This window comes from Castor canadensis, chromosome 6, assembly GCF_047511655.1.
Source record: "Castor canadensis chromosome 6, mCasCan1.hap1v2, whole genome shotgun sequence".
NCBI classification, from domain to species: domain Eukaryota; kingdom Metazoa; phylum Chordata; class Mammalia; order Rodentia; family Castoridae; genus Castor; species Castor canadensis.
The window spans coordinates 134,990,897-135,015,075 of NC_133391.1; positions in this window are offsets into that span (position 1 = coordinate 134,990,897).

Sequence of the window (24,179 nt, forward strand, 5' to 3'; positions counted from 1 at the left end):
CAAGTGAGAACCATGGCATGCAGACATGTGGTCCACCAAATTTTGGGGAGAAATAAGAGGAGCTAGAGGTTGTAAAATAAATCATTGAAGGCAGGTCAACAACTCTGGCCACCTAACTCCCAATGCAGATAGTCTGAAATTTTTATCAGTATTTTAAAAACAGGAAGTAAAAAAGGATTTGCCAGCAAGAAGGCTGAGAAGTTTGCTAAAACTTTGAAAATTTGACTTACTTCCTTCAGATGAAGCACTGAGAAGAAAGAGTGACAGGAAAATTTCCATGGTTTATTTACGTTCCATAGACTGTTAGTGTGCCTAGGCCCAAATTCATCAGAGTTTTTCTGAGTTTTCCAAGGTGGGTTCATAACATGACGTGACAAAGGGTATTGTCAGACTTATGCATATTTTTCTGCTCACGATTATATCCCACCAGTTTATGTAAGCATTGTCAGCAAAGCATGGACAATTGCCAATTGTTATGCTATCATTTGGACAGGAAGTGAATGCATGTTGAAAAGAACTTGAAGTACCTACTGATATCAAGGAATTTTTGTAGTTCAGGAAATCTGTAAGAACCACTCTGTTAAACTTGTCAGGAATCACAGTATAATTCTTGCTCCTTAATAATGTAAGAAAATAATGGTACAGTTTAAACTTAAAATGATGGAAAAAAACAAGAAAAAGACAGCTTTGCTGTCTTTCAGGGAGTGAAATATTTAGATTTAAACTGTACTTGTGGATGAAGTAATTAGACATTTCTTCCTGCTTCTAATCTACTCTGAGTTAAGTAGATTCATAGATTGACCAGATATGAAGATATATTGGTGTACCTGAAGGTCCAGTTTCACAGGAAGTTCTTAGGTTACAAGAAATATGAAATACACTTCAAGTTTTGATAGAAATCCTTGGAAAATAAACCTCAAGATCCTTCTAGATAAGCACAGAATTCTTCTATAACTGGGATCTGGTAATCCTGGAAATTTGGAGATATGTGTATCAATTTTTTAAAACAAATGAAATATTCAGCTCTGCTGCCAAACACCTAGCAGAAATCAAACTAAATCTGGACGTCATCTTCAGGGTCACTAACTTAGATTTAGAACTGGGATGACCGTAGAAATTTCTTCAGCCATTCTTTAAATGCAAACACTGCATTCTCCCCACTTGATGAAAACGTATCATTTAGTAGTCAAGTAACAAAAGCCTTTTAATGTTTAAGAAATTGACTAAATCAATTGGGTTCTATTTTACCGATTCTGTGGATAAAAAACTCACATAGCTCACATTTGAGGATTTCTAGGCACATAATCATTGTTGAGAAACACATGTAGGTGATCCACGTATGTTCAGCATAGACCGCTCCCTGAGACATGAAAAAAAATTTTAAATTATAATAACTTAGACTAATATACATATTCTGAAAAGAAATAATCACTTGGTCACAGAGGCAGATTTAGGGAACATTAATCCATTAGTGATTTTTTTTATGCACCACGTGATCCCATTTTATTCTCTTCTTAGTGATCTGTGTTTAGTGTTGCTTCCTTGGCAATCTATTTTATTGTCATCATTATTTTGAGTGTCATCCTATGTATGATAAATGTTATAAATAAGAAATGAAATCTTATTACCCCAGAAATTCAAAATGGAACAAATCTGTTTGTCTTACAAAAAAGCCAGGTCACCTCCTGACTCACAGCCTCTAAGCTTCAGTGCCCTTGGGTCAAGTAGTCAGCAATGTTACCATAATTGTCAGCTCCTCTGAAAAGAATAGCTTGGAACTGTTTCATGGAATCTGTAGTTAGTGGGTGGGGGTCTGCGTTTGTGACCTGGATAGGTGGTAAGCAAAGAAGTTTCAGAAATATTAAGCCTGACGTGTGTCCACTATGGGGTTAGGAGTTTTACTAATTAATATTCTTTACAAGATAAAGCAAACAGGAAGCCAGTGGCTTTCAGTTACTATATATAAAGTGAGTTACTAGTCATGACCATAAGACAGGAAACTTAAATAATATCCATGTTTGGAGAAATCCCATGTAATTGATTCCACACAGATATATGTCATATGCATATTAAAACATACACATTCTCCATTTCCACAAAATAACTGTGATCTTCCTCATTTTCCCTTAAATTCATTATCATCTTAATTTTTTTCTCCCAATTTTGATGGTGACATGGGAACAGAAAAATATTTTATGTTAATAAAACAAAAATGTACATCAAACTAGATATTAATTAGAAGCTAATGTTTTCTGGTGAAAAGAACTGGGATGAACAGGAAACTCCAGGCCTTGTATATAGGGAACCCATGATTCAATCAGCTGACTTAATACTCAGCTTTGAAAACCTGAACTTAGTGTTGCAAAACCTTCCAAGGTTTTAAAAAGATACCAGAACTCCATAATACTTAAAAATGAAAATCATGTAGTTTACATTTGTAGCTTCCTCCCAAAAAATTCTTCAAGGAAAACTTATTAGGGAGCTTTAAATAGTCCATAGGTCTTTAGTTTGTGACCACATCTGGAAGAAGATGACATAAAAATTTTCATATGTAAGTATTTTTAAATTATGTTTACTTTTTGATAATACTAAGGTTTGAGTTCAGGGCCTTGTGCTTGCCAGGCAAGGACTCTACCACTTAAGCAACACCCCTATTCCTTTTTGCTTTCATTATTTTTCAGCTAGGGTCTCAAGCTTTTTGCCTGAGCTGGCCTCAGATAGAGATGCCCCTACTTTTGTTTCCAATACAGCTGGATTATAGGTCTAGTACACCATTGTGACCAACTTTTTTTTTGAGATGGGGTCTTTCTAACTTTTTACCCAGGCTGACATAGAACTGCCATCCCTCCTGATCTGTGCCTCCTGAGTACCTGGGATTGTAGGCATGAACCACCATTCCTGGTCCCTATTTTTCTTTTAGTAGTTTTATGTAACCTTTTCTCTTAAGAATTTTTCTTGTTGCATTCTTATACGATGTGGCAGCTCATTTTATGTAGCAACATGACTGGGCCACAGGATGCCCAGATATTTGTTCAGGCATTGTGCTAGTTATGTCTGTCAGGGTGTTTACGAATGAGATGAAAATAAATTGGTAGACTGAGTAAAGCAGATGCCCCATCCAATGTATGTGGGCCTCATCCAACAGCTGAAGGCCTAAATAGAGAAAAGAAAGGCTAGGAAAGAAGGGATTATCCTTGTATGATTCTGTCTATTCTGGGATATAAGTTTGTTTTTTTCTGCCTTGCTTTCAGACTCAAACTGAAACATTGTCTTCTTGGGTCTTGAACCTATCGGCATTCAGCTTGGAACTTGGCTATTGGCTCTCGTGGGTCTCTAGCTTACAGAGTGTAGATCTTGAGTCTTCTCAACTTCTTCCCTTATGCATAAAGACAGAGACCCATTTATGTTTCCCTAAAGATCTTATTGGTTCTGTTTCCCTAAGTATTTGAAAAAATGGGTTTCTTTGCTGGGATAGATAGGGAGGTGAGTGCCAGGGAAGCCCATCTCTCAGCAGGCTGATTGTTGAGCAGATATCCCTCACCAAATAAATGGAGAGAACTTTTAAAAAACAGAATGAAACTTTGATGTTTGAAATAAGGAAAAAAGAGGTAAGCAAAAATCACTTGCCAAGTTATCCATTTTTGTTATTAACTGGACTTTGGGAAAGTCGTTTCTTTAGGATACGTGCTGCTGCAGCAGAAGAGTTAAAAGGGGCCAGACGTTAGAGAAACTGCAATTAGAATTTTATTTTCCAGATATCACACAGATATTAGTGGTATAACATGCAGACATTATCTTTAATTTGTCAGATAAAGAAGGAAAAACTGTACTAGTAGAAAATATAATTAGATATAGGCAAAATGTAATCCTAGCCATTTATGCACTTCTGTGATAAATCCATCTGTTGCAATAAACATTTCTAGATTTTCCTATTTCAAGCTTTGATTTTTGATGTTCCTTAGTCTTTACTAGTTGATAAATTATTGCAATGCCAAAACCCTAGGAGAAATTTGTGGGAGAAAAAATTTAATTCAAACAACTTTTTCTATTAGTTGTATATTTTCTGAAAATTTTGCAAAAAAAAAAAAAAACCCATTACATCACACAGTTGTATGGCAGGAAACTCTGGTTTAGCTAATGTGGGAACATAGTTTGAGGATCCCTGGAATAGGTATCTCCTGAGGTATCTTCCTGCTGCAGCATTTGTAAAGGTGTGGCCAAGCGAGATCCATGTAGTCTTACTTGGAGAGAAATTCTGTTAAAAATGGAAATAGTTCTGGGCCACTTCCTGTTAATTAGAATTAAGGAACCAAACATTTGAGGACAAGCTTAAGTTTAAGTTTTAGTGCAAGTAAGTTTTGTTTCTACAGTGAACTTTTAGGGGTTTGTCGAACTTCCTTTAGTCAAATCTCCATGTAGAAAGTTTCATATTTATTTTAGTGTCTACTACCTATTAGAAACTTATCTATATGCTGGGTATAATGCTATGAACAAAGAGAAGAAAATTCCTATCTTAATGAAGCTTGTATTTTAGTGGAGAGAAATAGGAAATCAGTAAAATAAGAAAAAGTCTATTAGATAGTTGGCAGATTTGATGGGGAAAATGAAAGCAGAAATAGAAGGAAGAGTATATATGGCAAGGCTGTGAGAGTCAAATTTAAGACAGGATGACCAGGAATGTGTCACTGTGAAGATGAACACAGATGAGAAGAAGATCTGTCTTTGTCAGCTTGGGCTGCTGCAACAGATTACCATGGACTGCCTGGTTTAACAATAAACATTTATTTTTCATAATTCTGGAAGCCGGGACTCAAGCTCAAGCAGACAGCAGATCCCACTTGTCATGAATGGACTTTTCCTGGTTTGCAGATGCTAGGGGCATAGAGAGAAAGGAATGCTATTTTTTTCCACTTTTTTTTTTTTTAAATATGAGTACTTACCAGGCTGTAAGAGCTCCACTCTCATAACAATTTCTAACCTAAATCATCTCTCAAAGACTCAACCTCCAGTTACCATCATATTGAGTGCTAGTTTTTCAGCATATGAAGTTTTAGGTGGGACACAAACACTCAGTCCCTGACAAGGTTCATGTAGGAAGCTAGGGTAAGAGAGCTACAGGAGAAGAGCCCTGAAGCAGGAGCATCCCCAAGATGCTCAAGAGCCCAGTGTATTTGAAGTTAAGTGACCGTGGCAGAAAGTAGTAGATGAACTCAGACAGTATAGAGGCTTGCAGGCCATTGGGAGGAGGATTTACTTTTCATTTAGAGATGGAAAGCAATGGAGGATTTTGAGCAAAGACATGGCATCATTTCACTTAATTGTAAAAGATCAATCTGTAATCTTTAAAAAAGATTGTAATATAGCAAGGGTCAAAGCAAAAAGAGAAGTGAGAAAGTAATTGCAAGAACCCTAGTGGAATGTGATAGTGGTTCAGACCAGTGTGGAAGTGATGAAAGGTAGCTAGATTCTGGCTGTATTTTAAGTTTTACAACCAATATCATTCGTTCAAGAGATTAGATATGGGATGTAAGAGAAGGAACTGTCAAGGTTGGTTTCAAAATCACCAAAAGCACATTCTTCCTCTCTTGTAAGTATTCCTATCCCAATTCCAACAGTTTGTTAAAGTTGTAATGAGAATAGATTCCTCTTGAGTTCATTTTCTTTCTTTTTTTTTTTGAAGTGATAAAAAGAGCTTTATTGGCAGTAAGCTAGCAGGTTGGAAGATGGGGACTTTTGCCAAGAGAAGGAGAGAGCAGGGAAGGAGGAGGAAGAGGAAGAAGGAGAAGAGTAGGAGGAGAAGGAGGAGAAAGAGGAGGACCTGAGTTCATTTTCATTAGTGCATTTCTTTTGCACCATTTCAGAAGATCATTAGAGCCATGCCTTGGAACCTCATCAAGGTCATCTACAATCTAATGTCTTGTAAAGGAACTACTGACTCTTCAGATCCTTAATATGATCCCTCCACGACCAATAAAATCCTCTCTACTCTGTGTTACTTGCGGGTAATTGCTATCTGACCCACCAAGATGATTCACTAGTGCTTCTACCATCTAGTGTGCTCTCTCTCCTGTGCCCAGTGCTTATCCTTATACTTACTACCAGATCCTCCCTTCTGGCTGATAGGATAGGATCTTATCCAGAGTAAGTTTACCAGCACCTATGGCATGGATGATGGTAGGAATTAGTTCTGTAAGAAAGAAGCAGGTAAAGCTCTGTGTGCTTACATATGTTAAGAATTTATCATTATTGTTATTATTGTAGACACTCACTAAGGAGTTTATGATCCATTGAAGGATTATTCACTCTTGGTAGAGCTGCATTGTTCAGTACAGTGCAGCTATTTGATTTCAATGAAAGATCATTAGAATGAAATGAAGATGTAGTTCCTCAGTCTCAGCTGTATTTCAATGACTCAATAGCTCTATGTAATTAGTGGTCACTGTACTGAACCTCACAAAATGGGAAACACCTTACCTTGTTGCAGTCAGTTGTACTACAGTGTGCTGGTACTGATTATAGAGGAGGGGGCTCGGGGGTATAGTGTGTAGTGAAGGTCACTACACCATTCCAATGGGCTAGTTCTCACCTCAGGTGAGTTTTCCTTCCTGTGTTACAAATGTTTCATTTGTGTTGGAAATATATATTTTTTACTAATAACCATATTCGAGGTCTCTAAGGGCTTCCACATTACCTCCAATGCTTAATGCACCTCTTACAGGAAATGAGGTACAATCACAATACTGTGTGCATATGCGCACATGGTGAAATCAAGACCCTCTTACCACCGTCCCACGAGGTTCCTGTTTTCAGCTTGGTGCAACTCTTAGAATTTTCAAAAGACCTTTGCCCGAACTTAAAAAGAAATTAACATACATTTTAAAGGAAACAAAAACCACATGTTTTGGTATTTTTATGCTTACCCGTCCAGCTTTTGGTTTGAAGACTTGTGGTGTCTGAAAAATCTTTGGGGATTTTTGAATGAGGTTTAATTATTAATTTTCTCCTCCCAAAGAGGAAGTCAGATTTGGTCAAGGATAAATAATCACAAAATTCTAAATGCTTTATCTGATCTTCAAAGCTCACAATTGTCAATTTAGTGTGGGTGTCAAGCTTGACAAAAGATATCCTTTCGTTTGTGAGACTTGGCTCACAAAAATTTTGTTTTTTGAAAAAAAAAGAAAGGTATTGGGATGTAACTCATTGGTAGAACACTTTGGTAGCATGCACAAGGCCTTGAGTTTGATCCTCAGCATTTCGAAAAGATAACAAAAAAAAGAAAAAAGACCAAGGTTAGTGTTGACCAATTCACATTAAAATATCCAATTAGAAATTATAAAAATTACAAACTATGAACCATACATAGTTCAAAAAGGCCTAGTTAGATCCAGACCAACCTATGCCACCAATTACACCCTTGGAGGTGATGTAGTGAATTGACAAAATCATAAGACATTAGACAACATCTAAAATCTCCAGACTTTAAGTAGACCGGATGGATACTTATTACAGCATAGTGTTTACCATGACCCAAATAGTCTGGCTAGCATTGATAAGGCTGCATTAGTCCAAAATTGGTTAATCATCTGTGAAGTATCCAAAAGTCATAGCATTCACCATTTATTCTGAAAGATTTTGGGCCAAGATTACAAGATCAAAGTCTAATGATGAAAATAGATGCCACCATACATTGTGAACTTACCTACTTACCTCATACCAATTATTATGCAAGTATTTTTAAAAAGCTATGTTTATGTGTACAAGTACTCTGGATTTTATTTATAGTATAATTGAGTAGAACAATGTCTACAGAATTTTCTGATTCTAAAATCAGCTCTTTTATTAATAGATTATATAACACCCTACTTTTCCCCCTGAATTTGAATTTAAGACCTGTAGAAATGGTATTTGAATTATAGCAAAAGGGATCTACAAAGAGACAAGATCTACCTGAGTCCTCATAATGAGGGAGCATATGCTACCTATGGAAAAATTGGGCAAGGTAACAAGAAAGCTGGTAGAATTCTAATTATTTCTAAGGCTAGATTGTGCACATGTAGCTGTATCCTGAATGATATTACAGTTCTTTATCATATGTGGCCCTCAGACTGCTGGAATTATTTGCTATGCTTTATGTCTATAACACCTTTTGATAAGCCCATTGACTGGGGAATATTGCTCTATGTCTTAAAGTGGCATATGTAATCTCCTATCTGTGTAATGAACTTTCTTAATTGTGACATTGTGAGGCTTAACTTCAATGCTAAAGGGAAAATTGTCTTACACTCTTTCTGATCTATAGTATGCTCTCAAAAAATGTTAGTTCTTCCTCCTTTCTTTGAATTTTTAAACTTAAAAATAAGTTGAAGTTTTGTGATTTTCACTCTAGTTCAGCACACAGTATCCAATTTCTCCCTTAATTATAAATTCCATTTCATAACAATTGCAAATTCCAGGGAGTGCATTTTAGGGAAGTTATTACAGTTCATTTGAGGATAAAACCATTGACATTTGACCTTTTGTTGCCATTTGTAGTGCGTTACAAGTTCTCAGAAATATATTGCCTGTCTAGCCTTCTTACTTAATTAGATCTTCCCGTAAATTTCTTGATAGGCAAAGTAACTAAACAGCAGCTATTGATGTGGTAATAAACATTTTATATTCACTGGAGTCTTACGCATGAGTACTGAAATAATCACCATCCTGTGATAATGCAAAATAAGAACAATGAATTTGATGTATTAAACATTATGTTTCCATAATGCCGTTTTTTGCTTCAAGAAATCCTGTTTTTAAATGTTGGAGTCTCTCAGTCTAGTATCTTACCCATTTCCTATTTAACTTTGTTTTCTTATGTGAGAATTCTTCAATTCTGTGTTTCAGCTCATTAATTTATTCTTGGACTCTGTTTTGTCTAGAAATTACCCTTTGCAGTGTCTAATTCATTGGCAGTTTTTTTATAATTTCCGTGATTTCTCATCTTCATGATTTCTAGTTAACATGATTTCTCATTTCCATGATTACTGATTAACATGAATTTCTTTCCATCTTTTCTATCTATTGTCTATCCATCTGTCTATCTATCTATCTATCTATCTATCTATCTATCTATCTATTTATCTATCTCTACATATCCATTCATCCATCATCCATTTGTCATCTATCTATCTATCTATCTATCTATCTATCTATCTATCTATCTAATCTATCTAGCTATCATTTCTAATGTTGGTATGCTTGTATTTGGTTTTGATCAATGATTTTTCTATTTCAGTGAACATTATGTGTTCAGTCGGTCACTTCTTTGATATACTTAGTAATTTTAAGGCTGTTAGACTGTTCTGTAAAATAGTTATATGGAAAAGCTCCATTGGCTGGTTTGGGGATTTTTTTTGGCATATATTTTCTTCATGTTTTGGAATTTTTATATAATGGTTTATTTTAAATAAGATTTCTTTCTCTCTCTTTCTCTATTTATTTCTGTCTCTTGGTCTCTGTCTTTCTGTTTCTTTCTCTATGTCTCTTCCTCTCTGTTTCTCTGTCTCTGTCTCTGTCTCTCTCTTTCACACATATACACACAAACACACACATACACACACACTGCTCATCCCTTTGGGTCTAGGGAATTCAATGTTACCTCTGCACACTTTGGGTTATCAAGATAGGACCAGGTTTTCACAGTTTGAAGTTACTGCACTTTTACCATGGTCGAGAATATGAAGAATCCGGCTGAAGACAGAGGCAGTTTGACTGATTCAGTTTTGGAGAATGAGATTCTTCCTCTACAATGTTCCCTTGGACCCAAAATTTCTATACATCCTTATGTCTGCTTAGCAAGTCAGTAGCTCTTATGTTTTCCTTTTGTCCTTTTGTATTTGTTTATCAAATCTTGGACTCCATACAGTAAATGAAACTTAGGCTGTCCTCAATTACGAGAGGACATCTTTTACTGACTTCTGGCTCACCAGTGCTGAGTACTTTCCTACAACTGCAAACCCCAGAAAACTGTGCCTCCATTCACCACTCTTTCTTTCTCTCTCTTTTTTTTTTGTGTCCAAAGGCAGTATACATGTTTATTTTTTTCATTGTTGTGTTGGATGGGGGTACATTGTGGCATTTACAAAAGTTCTTACAACATATCAAATATATCATTCTTGAGTTCACCCCATCCATCATTCTCCTTTAACCCCCATTCCGCCATTCCTGAAATAGTTTCAACAGGTATCATTTTTCCATTTATACACTGTAGTTGCAGTATATTCTCACCACTTTGTTTCTGTTTTGTTTTTCATCTGTATATTTATCCATCTTATATTTGAGTTCAGGTGTGTGTGTGTGTGTGTGTGTGTGTGTGTGTGTGTGTGTGTGTTTGATTTTTACTCATCATTGCTTTGTGTTGGGAAGGAGTTTCTTGAAGTGTAGAGTCTCAGCATCATGTTGTCCTGGAAATCCCCTTTTATTTTTCAGCTCTTTGAAAATGTACTCCATTATCTGTACCTCCATTTCTTCTTCACCAATTAAGTGTGCTGCTTCTCACAAGGTGCCTATTACCATCACATTAATGAAACTAGGTGTTTATTCTTAGAGTAAATCTCTCATATAACTTGAGTGAGCTCTGTTCCTTACAAACTAAAACTCCTAATGAAAAAAGTGGCCTTTTCAAGACTTAACCAAAGTCTATCATATTTTTCATTTGCCTAAAATGCTTTGGTGATTCCCTACCATGCAGCTATGAGATAAAAGATAAAATTGCTTAGCATGACATCTTTCATATTCTGAGCACTCTTTCTTCTTTTGTCCTCTGTCACACTCTTCTCCAAAGCCTGTCTGGGATTTGTACACTCTACCAGCAAGCACAAATGTCTTAATCTCTTTGCACATACTGTTTACAGCTTTTTCCTGAAATGTCCTCCTCTTCTTTCCTTGTTCTTTGGAAAATTTCAAATCTTTCTTCAACTGCCAACTCAGGTATCCTATTATATTTCTTTAAGAACATTTCACTAGCTATATTAAATAACATTCAAGAAATATTGGATCTGTGCCTGTTGGCTCATGCCTGTAATCCTAGCTACTCCAGAGGAGGAAATCAGGAGGATTATGTTTCAAGGCCACCTCAGACAGAAAATTTAAGACACCGCATCTCAACTAGTAAAATATGTGTGTGGTAGCATGCATTTGTTATCCCAGCTATGCAAGAAACATAAATAAGTGGATTATGGTGTAGGCCAGCATGGGGAATAAAAGCAAGATCCTATTTGAAAAATAACTAAAGCAAAAAGGGCTGGGGGTGTGGCTTCAAGTGATAGAGTGCTTCTTATCAAGTGCAAAGCCCTGACTTCAAACTCCAATACTGTTCAAAAAACCTCTTGAAATATTGAGTGACTTTTGTACACATTATATTGGGTGTTGAGAATTTAATAGTGGGAAAAGGCAGTTATGTTGTGAGCTCAAATAGAATTTTCATATTAATGGTGTTATTGTAGAACCAGAAACTAATAAAGTGACTATTGGGTAAATGCAAACTGTATTTGTGACTTGTACTATCAAGGATAAAATCATGTTGCTAGGTGAACCTTAGTTAGGGAATTTGTAATTAGGCAATTTGACCTGTGATCTTGTACAGATTTCTTTGACATTCCCACAGAATGAAATACTCCCTTTTCTGAGACCACAGTCTTAGAGAAGTGCATGGCTCTGTTCTTAAAATTACCAAAGTGAATTTAACTTTCTTTGTTATGTCTATCTCTACTACTAGGCTGGGATTCATCTTAAATCTCTGACACAAATAGAGTAGCTGGCACATTAGAAGCATATATTAAATATGGTCAATGAAATATTTGAGCTAATATACAATTTAAGCCATGGATTATACAGAAACATATAGAGGAATCATTTTTAACTCCTATTATTTACTTTCTCTAGAACAAGAAGTTTAGTGTCTGGTGGCTTTGCAGAAGCTTTTTAGCATTCTTTCTTATAGGTCACAGACTATTCTAGCAGTTATTTTCTAGCTTTGAGGTTGGAAAATAAGAGAACAGTATTCACTAGTTTAATTATGAATTATTTCAAAGGTCAGAGCACAAGAACACAAACTACACTAGTGCCTTTCAGGGAATGGAAAGTGATGAATATCTGTGAAAAAATAATATAATGAGGAGAGCAAAAATAAGCAAACAACTGTATCAAACATTCTGAAATTAACAAGAGAATGATATGGCAAGTTTTAATAAATCTATGACTTCTAATCTGATATATTTTAAAATGGTGTATATTAAAAAGTGATCAAAGAATGAACTCTACTAGATATTAGTTCATTTCCTTGCATGAAATTAAGCCCATTAAATACAGCTCATACAGAATCAAGATTACCTCCATATATTTCCACTCAACTCTCTTCCTTTTCTAACTTGGTCACAGGCAGTATTTTGGGTTTTCACTAATGTTCATTTCCCAGTGATCCTCTGTTGAGTTCTTCTCCAGGCAGTTGCTTCTCAGCCTGCAGAGCCTGAATTTAGGACTTGGCAGCAGCCACAGAGTAACAGAAATGCCTGTTCACATTTGCAGTCCTGGTCCCAAGACTCAAGGATTCCATAAAACTAGAGATGGCTCAGAAATCTTATGACATTTTAACATTCTTTGATCTTATTTTTTACATGGTACTATGATTTGAACAATGGTTTGAATGATTCTAGAATTCATGGTGAAATTTAATCTTGAATAAAACAGTATTAGGAAGGGTGGATTTTAGTTGGGGATTGAATCATGAGGACACTGCCCTCCTGAATTGGATTAGGTGCTCTTATAAAATAGCTGTATAAAAGAAATTTTGCCCCTCTGCACTTCTGCCTTCCTCCAAGAGGACAATGCATTCGTCTTCTCTAGAGGATGCAATTGCAGGCATCTTGGAAGCAGAGGGAAGTCCTCACCAGACACTAAATCTGCTGGTACTTTGATCTTGGACTTCCCAGCCTTCAGAGGTATGAGTGTTGGGGTCCAAGGTTGACCACCCCTCAGAGGAACAAAAAGACACCACGATAATGTAAGCCACAAAGCGAGGTTTATTTCCAGCCAGCTGGGGTCTGGGTATCCGCTCAACGTAGTGGGTTTCAACACGGACCCCAAATACAAAATTCAGGCTGCTTTTATATTTTTTTATACATTAGTCACGGTTACACAGCAGTTTTTATGGTCCCTGGGGTCACATATTTCTGATATCACCCACATTTTGATGGTGGGGCAAGATTACTTGAAGATTATTTATCAGGAATTTGTAAACACCAGGTGTCTCAACTCATTGAGACATACCGTTTTAGCAAGATTACCAGAAACAGTCCCTGTTCCCAGAAACTGTCCCACCTCCCTTAGTTCCAGTAAGTGGTGGCTTGGGTCATGTTAGCCATGGCCGGTTTCAGGCTGAGTGGGCTGCAAGCCTCAAAGGTACCCTAACATTTCCCCCTTTAGTTGTTCATAATGAGGAATCATGCTCATCTGGCGACGAGTGTAAACATCCTCAGGGCTAGGTAATTGTTCGTATTGCTGCCTCAGGACCATTAGTTGGACTGTACTAACTCGATCTTTCACGAAGCTTATTCAGAATACAAGGACCGAAGGTTAAGATAAGCAGTAGTATGACCAGAGGGCCCACCAGAGTAGAGACCAAGGTAGTGAACCAGGGGGACCTATTGAACCAAGCTTCGAACCAATTTTCTTGGGCTTCCCTTTCCTGTTTCCTTTTTGCCAGTCTTTCCCTCACTTTAGACATAGACTCCCTAACTACCCCTGAATGGTCAGCATAAAAACAACATTCCTCCCCTAAGGCGGCACATATTCCCCCCTGCTGAAGGAACAATAAGTCTAGGCCCCGTCGGTTCTGAAGCACTACCTCAGATAGAGAGGAAAGGGATTTTTCTAGGTGACTAATGGAGGCTTCTATCCTCTCTATATCCTCGTCTATGGCCGCGCGCAGCGAGGACATCCCTTTATGTTGAGTAGCCAGGGAGACTATGCCAGTTCCTGCCCCAGCCACCCCTAGGCTAAGTAGGGTAGCAATGGTTAATGCAGAAATAGGCTCTCTCTTCTTTCTCTCACCTGTTCCTGTATTCCAGTATGAATATAGGCTCTCCTCAGAATGATAGATGATGTGGGGTAGCACAGCCACTAGGACACATAATTCTTTAGAGCCGTTAAACACATTAGTTGATAGGCAAGGGGTGAGCCTGGACTGTGAGCATATCCACCATCCATTGCCTTTTGGAATTACCCACTTAATACCATCACCCCAGGTGGGGTTGTTTTTTACAACAGCACATAGGTCCTGTTTTCCCACTGGCACCTTCCCTAAGCAGGTTCCTTGGCTGCTCACTTGTATGGTCAGACCTCTCTTATGGTCTCCCCAGGAACATTGGGTGGGGTTTTCACTAGTCTAGATATCGTAGGTGACATTTAGCCCTATTGCCTCATAGAATGGGGGCCTCACATCATAGCACAGCCAGCAGGAGGTAGTCATATTAGGGTTGGTGTGGTTCAATGTTAGGAATGCAGCATTTACCAGATTCCAGAGGGGGTCTGTGGACCCGGTCATGAGACTGGGCTTCACCAAGGGAGGGCCGGTGCCTAATGGTCCTGGAGTTTTAATACTAGCCTTTGTGTGAGGCTGGGTAGGGACTGGGGTTGTGCGAGGTCGGAGAGGTGGCTCTACATAGGGCGGCTTAAGTACTTTGTTGGGGCCTACCATTTTGGACGGTGGCCCCATGGGCTCAACTTTTAATCTGATTACTACGGTCGAGCCAGAATGTCCACCATATTTATAAAACACAAGTCCCCACACCTTACCTTGTATCCACCCGGGGGTGTCCTCTTTGCCACTGTCAGTGAAGGTGACCTTGATTCTATCTGTATCTGTGGGCTGGCATTCATGGGTATGTGATGGAATTCTGTGCCCCCAGGGTACCCTGTTTACAAAGGCAAATTTGACTAGGTCCGGTTTTGATATCCCCCACTTCCATTCACCATCGTTGGATGTGACACATGCCCATGACTTACAGAAGGAGTATTGTATCCCCCACAGTCCTTGTTCTTTTTGTGGCCGGGGCAAGCATAAAAACCATAACGTCAGGCTGACTCCGGGGCAGTAGATTTGTAGGCAGGATTGATGTCTCTGAAGCAGAATTGAAGCTCTGGCCACCAAGTTCCTATGGGGGCAGTGCGAGTAGTCTCGTTAAGGGTGGTATGAGTCTCCCCGTCGGTGAGTATCCAGGTTTGCTCATAGGGCTGGTGAGGGTTGGTTTCTGCGAGGCTCCTGCTCTGGGCGTTGAGCAAGATCAGAGCGACCAGCCAACCCATCTGTAGCTGCTCCTGAAGACTCTGCATGTTCCCGGGGTCGCAAAAGCTTCAGCTTCAATGGGTTATCTGGGTGCTGCCATGCGGTCCACTCTCTAGCCTCTTTCTGTTCCTTATGATTGGCTTGACGCACGTGGGAGTGATGGACCCAAGGCCCGATGCCGTCAACCTTAAGAGCAGTGGGGATAACCAGAATGACCAGGTAAGGGCCTTTCCATCTTTCTTCCAGAGTGTGGGCTCTGTGTCTCTTTACCCATACCCAATCCCCTAGGATGATGCCATGTTCCGGGTTCGATGTGTCCTTTGTCTCATACAAGGCGCGCACTATGGGCCAGATTTCACATTGGACCTCCAGTAGGGCTTTTAAGCTGGCCAAGTAATTTGGGGCCGTACTGGGGTCTTGGTCTGGTAGGGTTTGGACAATAATGGGGGGCAGAGCCCCATATAGAATTTCAAAAGGTGTCAATCCATGTACATATGGTGAATTTCGAACCTGGAAGATGGCATAGGGTAGGAGGGCCACCCAGTCTCTGCCAGTCTCGATGGCTAATTTAGATAAGGTCTCCTTTAGGGTCCGATTCATTCTTTCTACCTGCCCTGAGCTCTGGGGGTTATATTCACAATGCAGCTTCCAATTAGTCCCCACTGCCCGGGCCAGCCCTTATAGGACGTTACTGATGAAAGCCGGACTGTCATCAGAGCCTAGAGTTTCGGGGATGCCATATCTGGGTATGATTTCCTCCAGCAAAACCTTAGCTACAACCTGAGCAGTCTCTTGTTTTGTAGGAAAAGCCTCCACCCAGCCTGAGAAAATGTCTATCAGAACCAACAAATACCTATACCCATACCTTCCCGGCTTCACCTCAGTGAAATCCACTTCCCAGCTCTGTCCTATAGCCTGGCACCCAGCACATTGGTCCACAATCTTTTGAACCTGGGCTGTTTGGCACGGGAACTGGAGGCGGGCCGACTTGAGGAGGGCGAGTAGTTTCTTCTTGCCTAAATGGTTGGCTCGATGTAAATTGGAGAGGAGAAACAGTCCTAACTTTTCAGGAAGGATCAGCCATCCTTCGATATCATGATACCAGCCTTGCTGATTGGGCTCTGGGCATCGGTGATCTTGGATCCACTGTTTGTCTTCCACGGTGTACTCGGGTCACGGTGGCAAGTGTGGAAGCTCGGGCATGGGTAAGGTCAGCGCTAGGGTCATGGAGGCCAAAGCAGCATTTCGGGCCGCTATGTCTGCACGCCGGTTCCCCATAGCTTCTGGAGTCTGGGCAGATTGGTGACCAAGAACATGTACTACTGCCACAGCTTGGGGCTTCTGCACCACAGTCAGTAGTCTCTGGATCTCCAGGAGGTTACGTAACTCCTTTCCTTCTGCTGTAATGAAACCCCTTTCCTGGTAGATGGCACCATGTACATGGATGGTGCCGAAAACATAATGGCTGTCGGTATAAACAGTCACTCGTTTTCCCTCAGCCCGCTCGAGTGCCTCTGCCAGCGCGATCAGTTCGGCCTTCTGGGCTGAGGTCCCCGGGGGCAGCAGGGCACTCCAAATTATGTTCCCACCTTGGTCCACCACCGCTGCGCCCGCCTTACGCACCCCATCTGAGACGAAACTACTCCCATCTGTATGCCATACCAGCTCACTGTTGGGTAGGGTTGAGTCCTGGAGATTGGGGCGCACTTGGGTGATTTCAGCTATAATTTCCTGACAGTCATGTAGAGGGGCTTCCAGGTCCGGATTTGGCAGCAAGGTGGCCGGATTTAGAGAAACCAGGTCGGAGAAGAGGATTCGGGGAGCATCCAGCAAGAGCCCTTGGTAATGAGTCAGTCGGACGTTGGTCATCCATCTACCTGGAGGGTGCTTTAGGACTCCCTCTACTGCATGGGGGGTTACCAACTTCAGATGTTGCCCAAAAGTGAGCTTATCTGCGTCCTTTACCATTAGGGCAACTGCTGCTATGATCCGCAGGCATGGGGGCCAGCCCGTTGCAACTGGGTCTAACCTTTTGGATAGATAAGCAACTGGCCGCTTCCAGGGCCCTAGGCGCTGCATTAGTACCCCTTTTGCTATCCTCCTTCTTTTGTCTACAAAGAGGGTGAAGGGCTTTAGAGGGTCTGGCAGCGCCAGGGCCGGGGCTCTCAAGAGGGCGGTCTTGAGCTCCTCAAAGGCCTTTTGTTGATCTGGACCCCAGGCCCAAGGGGCCTTGTCCTTAGTTGCCTCGTATAAGGGTTTTGCCAGTTCAGCATACCCTACCCCAATATCCACAGCCGGCAGTAGCCTGCTGTCCCCAGGAACTCGCGGACTTCTCAAGCCGAGGTGGGGACGGGGAGTCTGAGAATAGTTTCTTTCATAGCATTCGTTAACCATCTGGTTCCCTCTTTTAGTTCATACCCCAGGTAGGTGACTGTTTGTCTACAAATTTGAGCCTTCTTTGCACTGGCCCAATAACTTTCAAGTCCAAAGTGGTATACCAAACATGGGAGGGGGGCAAATGGCTCAGCAAGGTATAGGGGTTGGGGACTGTGGGATGGATGTCCTCAACCCTCTTGTTTACTTCCCTTAAATCTTGGACTGGCCTATAGTCTTTTCCCCCGGGTTTCTTAACGGGGAGAAGTGGAGTGTTCCAAGCAGAACGGCAGGGCCATAATATTCCAGCCTCCAGGAGATGGTTTATGTGAGGGGCAATACCCCTCCGTGCCTCAGAAGACATGGGATACTGACGGACTCGGATGGGCTGAGCCAAAGCCTTGATCTCTACTATTACCGGGGCTCAATGTTCCGCCAGCCCCACACCTGCTATTTCTGCCCAAGCCTGGGGGTAGGTTTGAATCCAATAAGCCATTTCAGGGGACCACTCAATAGGTTTCGGGGGAGGGTCCCACAAGGATAACAAGCGATGTTCATCCTCGAGAGACATGGTCAAGACTTGGAGGGGCTGTCCTTGTCCATCTGTCACTTTGATACCGTCCGGCTCAAAGTGAATGTTAGCCCTCACCTTAGTTAGCAGATCGTGTCCCAGAAGGGGGGCAGGGCACTCAGGAATGACCAGAAAGGAATGGGTCACCTGATGTCGGCCCAAATCCACCTGACGTTTGCTAGTCCATTGATATGCCTTGGATCCAGTGGCTCCCTGCACAAGGCTAATTCTCTGGGACAGTGGCTCAGTAGGTTTATTAAGGACTGAATATTGGGCCCCTGTGTCCACCATGCATCTCACGGGCTTCCCCTCCACATATATGGTTACCCAAGACTCGGGGAGGGGATCCGAGTCCCGTGCCCTCTAGTCACTGTCCATTCCAGCTAACAGGACTCGGGCGTCATTATTAGGGCTGCTATTTGGTCCCGGGTGACCCTGGAGTTTGGGACATTCCTTCTTCCAGTGTCCATATTCCTTACAATAGGCACATTGTCCCTGGTCTAGCCTGGGTCGATCTCTTCGGGGATGTGTGGGGCCAGCCCGTCCAGAACTCGGTCCGGCCAGACCCTGGACTCCTGCTAGCAATATCTTAGCCATCTCTTTTTGCTGTTTCTTGTTTTCCTTACTCTGGTGTTCCCTGTCCTCCTTCCGAATCCTTTCTTGTAGTTCCTGATTCTCCTTCCTGATTCTATCCTCTTGTTCTTCTGGGGTTTCTCAGGTGTTAAAAACCCTTTCAGCTACTTTCATCAGATCCCGGGTAGTCATCTCCCCAAGCCCTTCTTGCTTATATAGTTTCTTCCTAATATCAGGGGCAGCCTGGTTTATGAAGGACATTATCACAGCCGACTGATTCACCTCCACTAGTGGGTCTAGGGGGGTATACTGTCTGTATGCATCATAAAGACACTCAAGGAACACAGCCGGGCTTTCATTTTCCCCCTGCATTATTGCCTTTACCTTAGCCAAATTGGTAGGGCGGTGGGCTGCTGCCCGGAGGCCTGCCATAAGAGTCTGGCGGTAGACCCGGAGACGCTCCCTACCTTCTGTGGTCCCATAGTCCCAGTTGGGTCTGTTTAAAGGAAAACAATCATCAATCAGGTTTGGCAGGGTTGTCAGTCACCCATTGTCGCCGGGGACATTCTTTCTGGCTTCAGTGAGAATCCGCTCCCGTTCCTCGGTGGTGAATAGGGTCCTAAGGAGCTGCTGACAGTCATCCCATGTGGGACTGTGAGTATGCAAAATGGACTCAAACAGGTCAGGCCTCTAGGGTCCTCAGAAAAAGGAGGATTCTGGGCTTTCCAGTTGTACAGGTCACTACTTGAAAAAGGCCAATACTGATAGGTGCATCCCCCATCGGGACCAGCACCACCCAGGGCCCACACCGGGAGGATGGGGGGCCCGGTGGAAGTGGAGGAGGGCTCCTCCTCTGGGGTTTATTCTCACTGCCTACGGGGCCTGAGTCCCCTTGCCGGTCCGGAGACCAGGGCAGGGGGTGCAGACGGGGAGGCTGATGAGTGGGGAGGCTCAGAGGAGCCATCTGCCTCTGGCTGGAGTGGCATGGCAGCGGCATATGGTGGGGGATTTACTTCACAATCTAAGTCTATAAAGGATGGATGGAGAGTTGGGTCTTCCTGCAGAATAGGCTTCTTAGGGGAATTAACGGGAGTGGGGGTGTTCCCTGACACGGCCAGTATTGCGGGCCGGTCTGTAGGTGCTCCATGGATAAATGGCTGCAGCCAGGAAGGGGGGTCTTCTACTAAAGTCTGCCATATAAGGACGTAGGGATATTGATCAGGGTGGCCATGAAGCTTGGGTCTATTAATGACATCTCGGACCTTCTTAATCATGTCCAAGGAGAAGGTACCTTGAGGAGGCCAGCCTACATTAAAGGTTGGCCATTCCGCTGAGCAAAGGGTGTCAAACTTGCCTTTCTTAATTTTCACGCCATAATTGTGTCCCTTAGTGCGGATTTCTGAAAAATGACTCAGAAAAAGGGTCTTAGGAGTTACCTGAGCCTGTCCCATGATGATCAGGAGAGATGGACAGAGGAGACAGCAAAGAACAAAAGAGACAATTCTAGCAGACAAACAAATTCGCACAGGACTCTCTAACACACACAAGTACTGGCTGGTCAACCAGACCGCTCTCACAGGTGTAATTCCATTCACACCAGATTTAGGATCCTTACCCAAAGACTGCCCAAACGGCATCCACTGAGGATGCCGGCGCGGCTCCTGACTGTTGAGGATGTCTCCCACGACTTCCAATAGTGAAGCCTCCAGGGCTGTAACCCCTTCCTTCCACTCAATGAGAATTCTCAACCAAATTCAGACGGGGACTCTAAGTCCCTCCAAATGGAGGTGGCCAATCCTCCTTCCGTAGTCTTTCCCAATTAAACCTCGGTATCGGAGGCCGTTTGTTCCTCTCAGGGAGGGGCTGAGATCTCGGTGGAACCTCCAGATGTTGGGGTCCAAGGTTGACCACCCCTCAGAGGAACAAAAAGACACTCAGAATAATGTAAGCCACAAAGCGAGGTTTATTTCCAGCCAGCTGGGGTCCGGGTATCTGCCTGACGCAGTGGGTTTCAACACGGACCCCAAATACAAAATTCAGGCTGCTTTTATATTTTTTAGACATTAGTCATGGTCACACAGCAATTTTTATGGTCCCTGGGGTCACATATTTCTGATATCACCCACATCTTGGTGGTGGGGCAAGATAACTCGAAGATTATTTATCAGAAATTTGTAAACACCAGGTGTCTCAACTCATTGACTCACATACCATTTTAGCAAGATTAACCAGAAACAGTCCCTGTTCCCAGAAACCATCCCACCTCCCTTTGTTCCAGTAAGTGGTGGCTTGGGTCATGTTAGCCATGCCGGTTTCAGGCTGAGTGGGCTGCAAGCCTCAAAGGTACCCTAACATTTGTACCCTAACATGAGAAATAAATTTCCATTGCTGATATTCTTTTTTAGTCTATTGTATTTTGCTATGGCAGCATAAATGTAAACACCCAAAGATGTGTGTTGGAATAGTTGAAAGACTTTGGAATTAGACTTGGTTGGAGTATAGCTCTCTCACTTACTGGCAATTGTTTTGTGTGAGATAGGGTCTCAATATGTAGTCCAGGCTGGAGTCAAACTTGTGATCCTCCTACCTCAGCTTCCCAGTGCAGGGATTATGGATGTGCACCAATATGCCTGATATTGGCAATTTTGACCTAAGGCAAGTTTTATAATGTCTTCATCTTTCTCCTACTTAAAAAGGAACGTCTGAGGACCACATCTGATGTAACAGACATAACAGGCAGTCACACAACAGGTATGCATAAAGTATATGGTGAGAGTAACAGGTCTAAGTTCATTCTTTTGAATGTGGTGACCTAATTCTTTCAGCACATTGTTCTAAAATGACTTTCTTCCTTCATTGAACTGTCTTGGTTCTTGTCAAAAATCAATGGATCATGTATGTATGGGTTTATTTCAGAAGACTCAATTCTATTCCATTAGTTTATATGCCATGTTACATGTCAGTGTCGAGGGTCCTTGCCTTCACAGGCCAGAGAACTGGCTAGTGAGGCAGCGGAATGATGAGTCAAAGCTGGTATATAAAGTAGGATTTATTAGAGAGAAAGGAAAGGCTACAGCTAGAGAAGCACAGCAGAGCCCAGGAGCTCAGGTGAAGGCTGGGGTTTTTATGGACGTTCTAACTCTAGGTTAGGTGGGTTTTTCTCATTGGTCATGGATTCGCAGGCTTTCTCAGGTGAACTGGTTTGGTTTGCACCTTTATTGGGGGAGGGGAAACAATCTTGAGAGCATTTTGCTAATCAGCCCTGTGGCAGATCTGTACCTCTGCTTTAGAATGCAGGAATGCAGGCCTCCTAGGTCTCCAGACCCAACACCAGTGCTGCATTGTCTTGACTTCTGTAGATTTATAGTAAATTTAGAAATCATGAAATTTCTCAAAATTCTCTTACTTTTGTATACTTTTTCAGGATTGGTTTGGCTGAGCTGGGTTTACTGGCTCACACTTGTAATCCCAGCTATGTGGAAGGTGGACATTGGGAGGATCACAGTTCAAGGCCAGCACAAGGAGTTAGCAAGATTTCACATCTCAAAAAAACAAGCTGGGCATGGTGGCCAATGTATGTAATCCCAACTATGTGGGAAGCGTAGATAGGAGGATTCCAGTCTGAAGCCAGCCTGAGCAAATGTGTAACACCCTATCCAAAAAATAACTAAAAGCAAAAAGGGTTAGGAGCATGGATGAAGTGGTAAAGCACTTGACGCCCTGAGTTCAAACCCCAGTAGTGAATAAAAAAGTTTGGCTTGGTTTGGCCATTCAGAATCCCTTGTCTTTCATATGCATTTTAGTTTTACAGCTTTTTGTTGTTATTTTTATTGCTGGTATTGCTGGGAATTGAATACAGTACCTCCTGCATAATAAGCAAGTGTTGATTACAAATTTCACATTTCCTTGCTAGCTTTTAGTGCTTTCGTCCTGAGAAGAGAAACTTGCCCCACTAGTTTTGGTTTCCAAGTACTGACATCATCTCCTGGGCTGTATGCCATCTAACAGTCACCATCAGTCTCATTATGTAGCCAACCATCAGCCATTCAAGGGAGAGTTGAAGAGGTTTGTAATGAAATGCACCAAGGTTTTAGAATCAAGGTACTATCAGAAAGACAGGAAACTTAGACTAGAGAAAACTATTCCTCAGTTTCAGGTTGAATTGTCACCCCAAAACTTATATGTAGAAGTGTGAACTTATTTGGAAATATGGTTAATACAGATGCAATTAATTATGCCTAGCATTCTTATAAAAAAGGGAAATTTGAATGCAGACATGCAGATAGGAGCAGTGTCGTGTGAATATCAAAGCAGACTGGAGTATTTACAAACCAATGCCAAAGAGTGCCAAAAAACCCTTACAAACTGGGGTGAAGCATGGAACAGATTCTTCCTCACAGTCCACAGAAGGAACTAACTCTGCTTATACCTTTATCTTGGACTTGTAGCCTTCAGGACAACAAATTTCCATTTTTTAAGCCACCCAGTTTGTGGTACTTTGTTATAGCAGTCTCAGAAAACAAATACATGTTCTTAAACATAAAATTTATATTCCTTAGACAGCTGTGTCATTGATGACACAGTCTCTTTTACTTTTTTGTGATGAAGATGCTTACCAAGCAAATTAAGTTCGTAGATATACCACGTTGAACTTATTTTATTCTCATTTCATTTTGTTAGTGGTTTGATCCTGACTTTGTCCTGGTTTTGATTCCTTAAAAAGGGAGAAAATTTGAAATAGCTCCCAGTTATATTTGGCCTTTTGCAAGTTGAGTGTTCCTTAGAACTTCCTTTCTCCTCACCCATGCCAATTAATTCAGCAAGTTTGCTAAGTAACATTTCTGTAGTCTCTGCACATGTTCTTCAACAGCTACATCTAAGACACCCATGTTAGCCAGGAACTGTGCTGGGCACTAGAAGTGCAGCAAGCAGTCCAACAGATAGAAATGATCATGGTTTAAGAAGTTAAACTACAGCAGTAGGTGGCTTGGATTTTATGTAATCAAGGTTCTTCCAGGATAATATCTATATATTACAGCAAACCGAACTGCTCACTTCTCTTCTTTTGAAATTTCTTTTGCTTTTTATCCAAGTAATACATGCACATAAGTTTAAGAAATTAGAAGAGCTAAGAATTTCTTACTAAAATGCTGTATTTCTCCTGCCCTGTCTACCCCGTGTTTCAGTTTCATGCCCCAGAGAAATGGTGTTCAATTCTTACAGTTCTTTCCCATTATTTCCTCCATATTTATAAATAAAATTCCTGGTGTTTATTTTTGTTGATGTTTATTAGCACAGAACCAATAACATATAACTTATTAATAAATTATTGAATTTCAAATT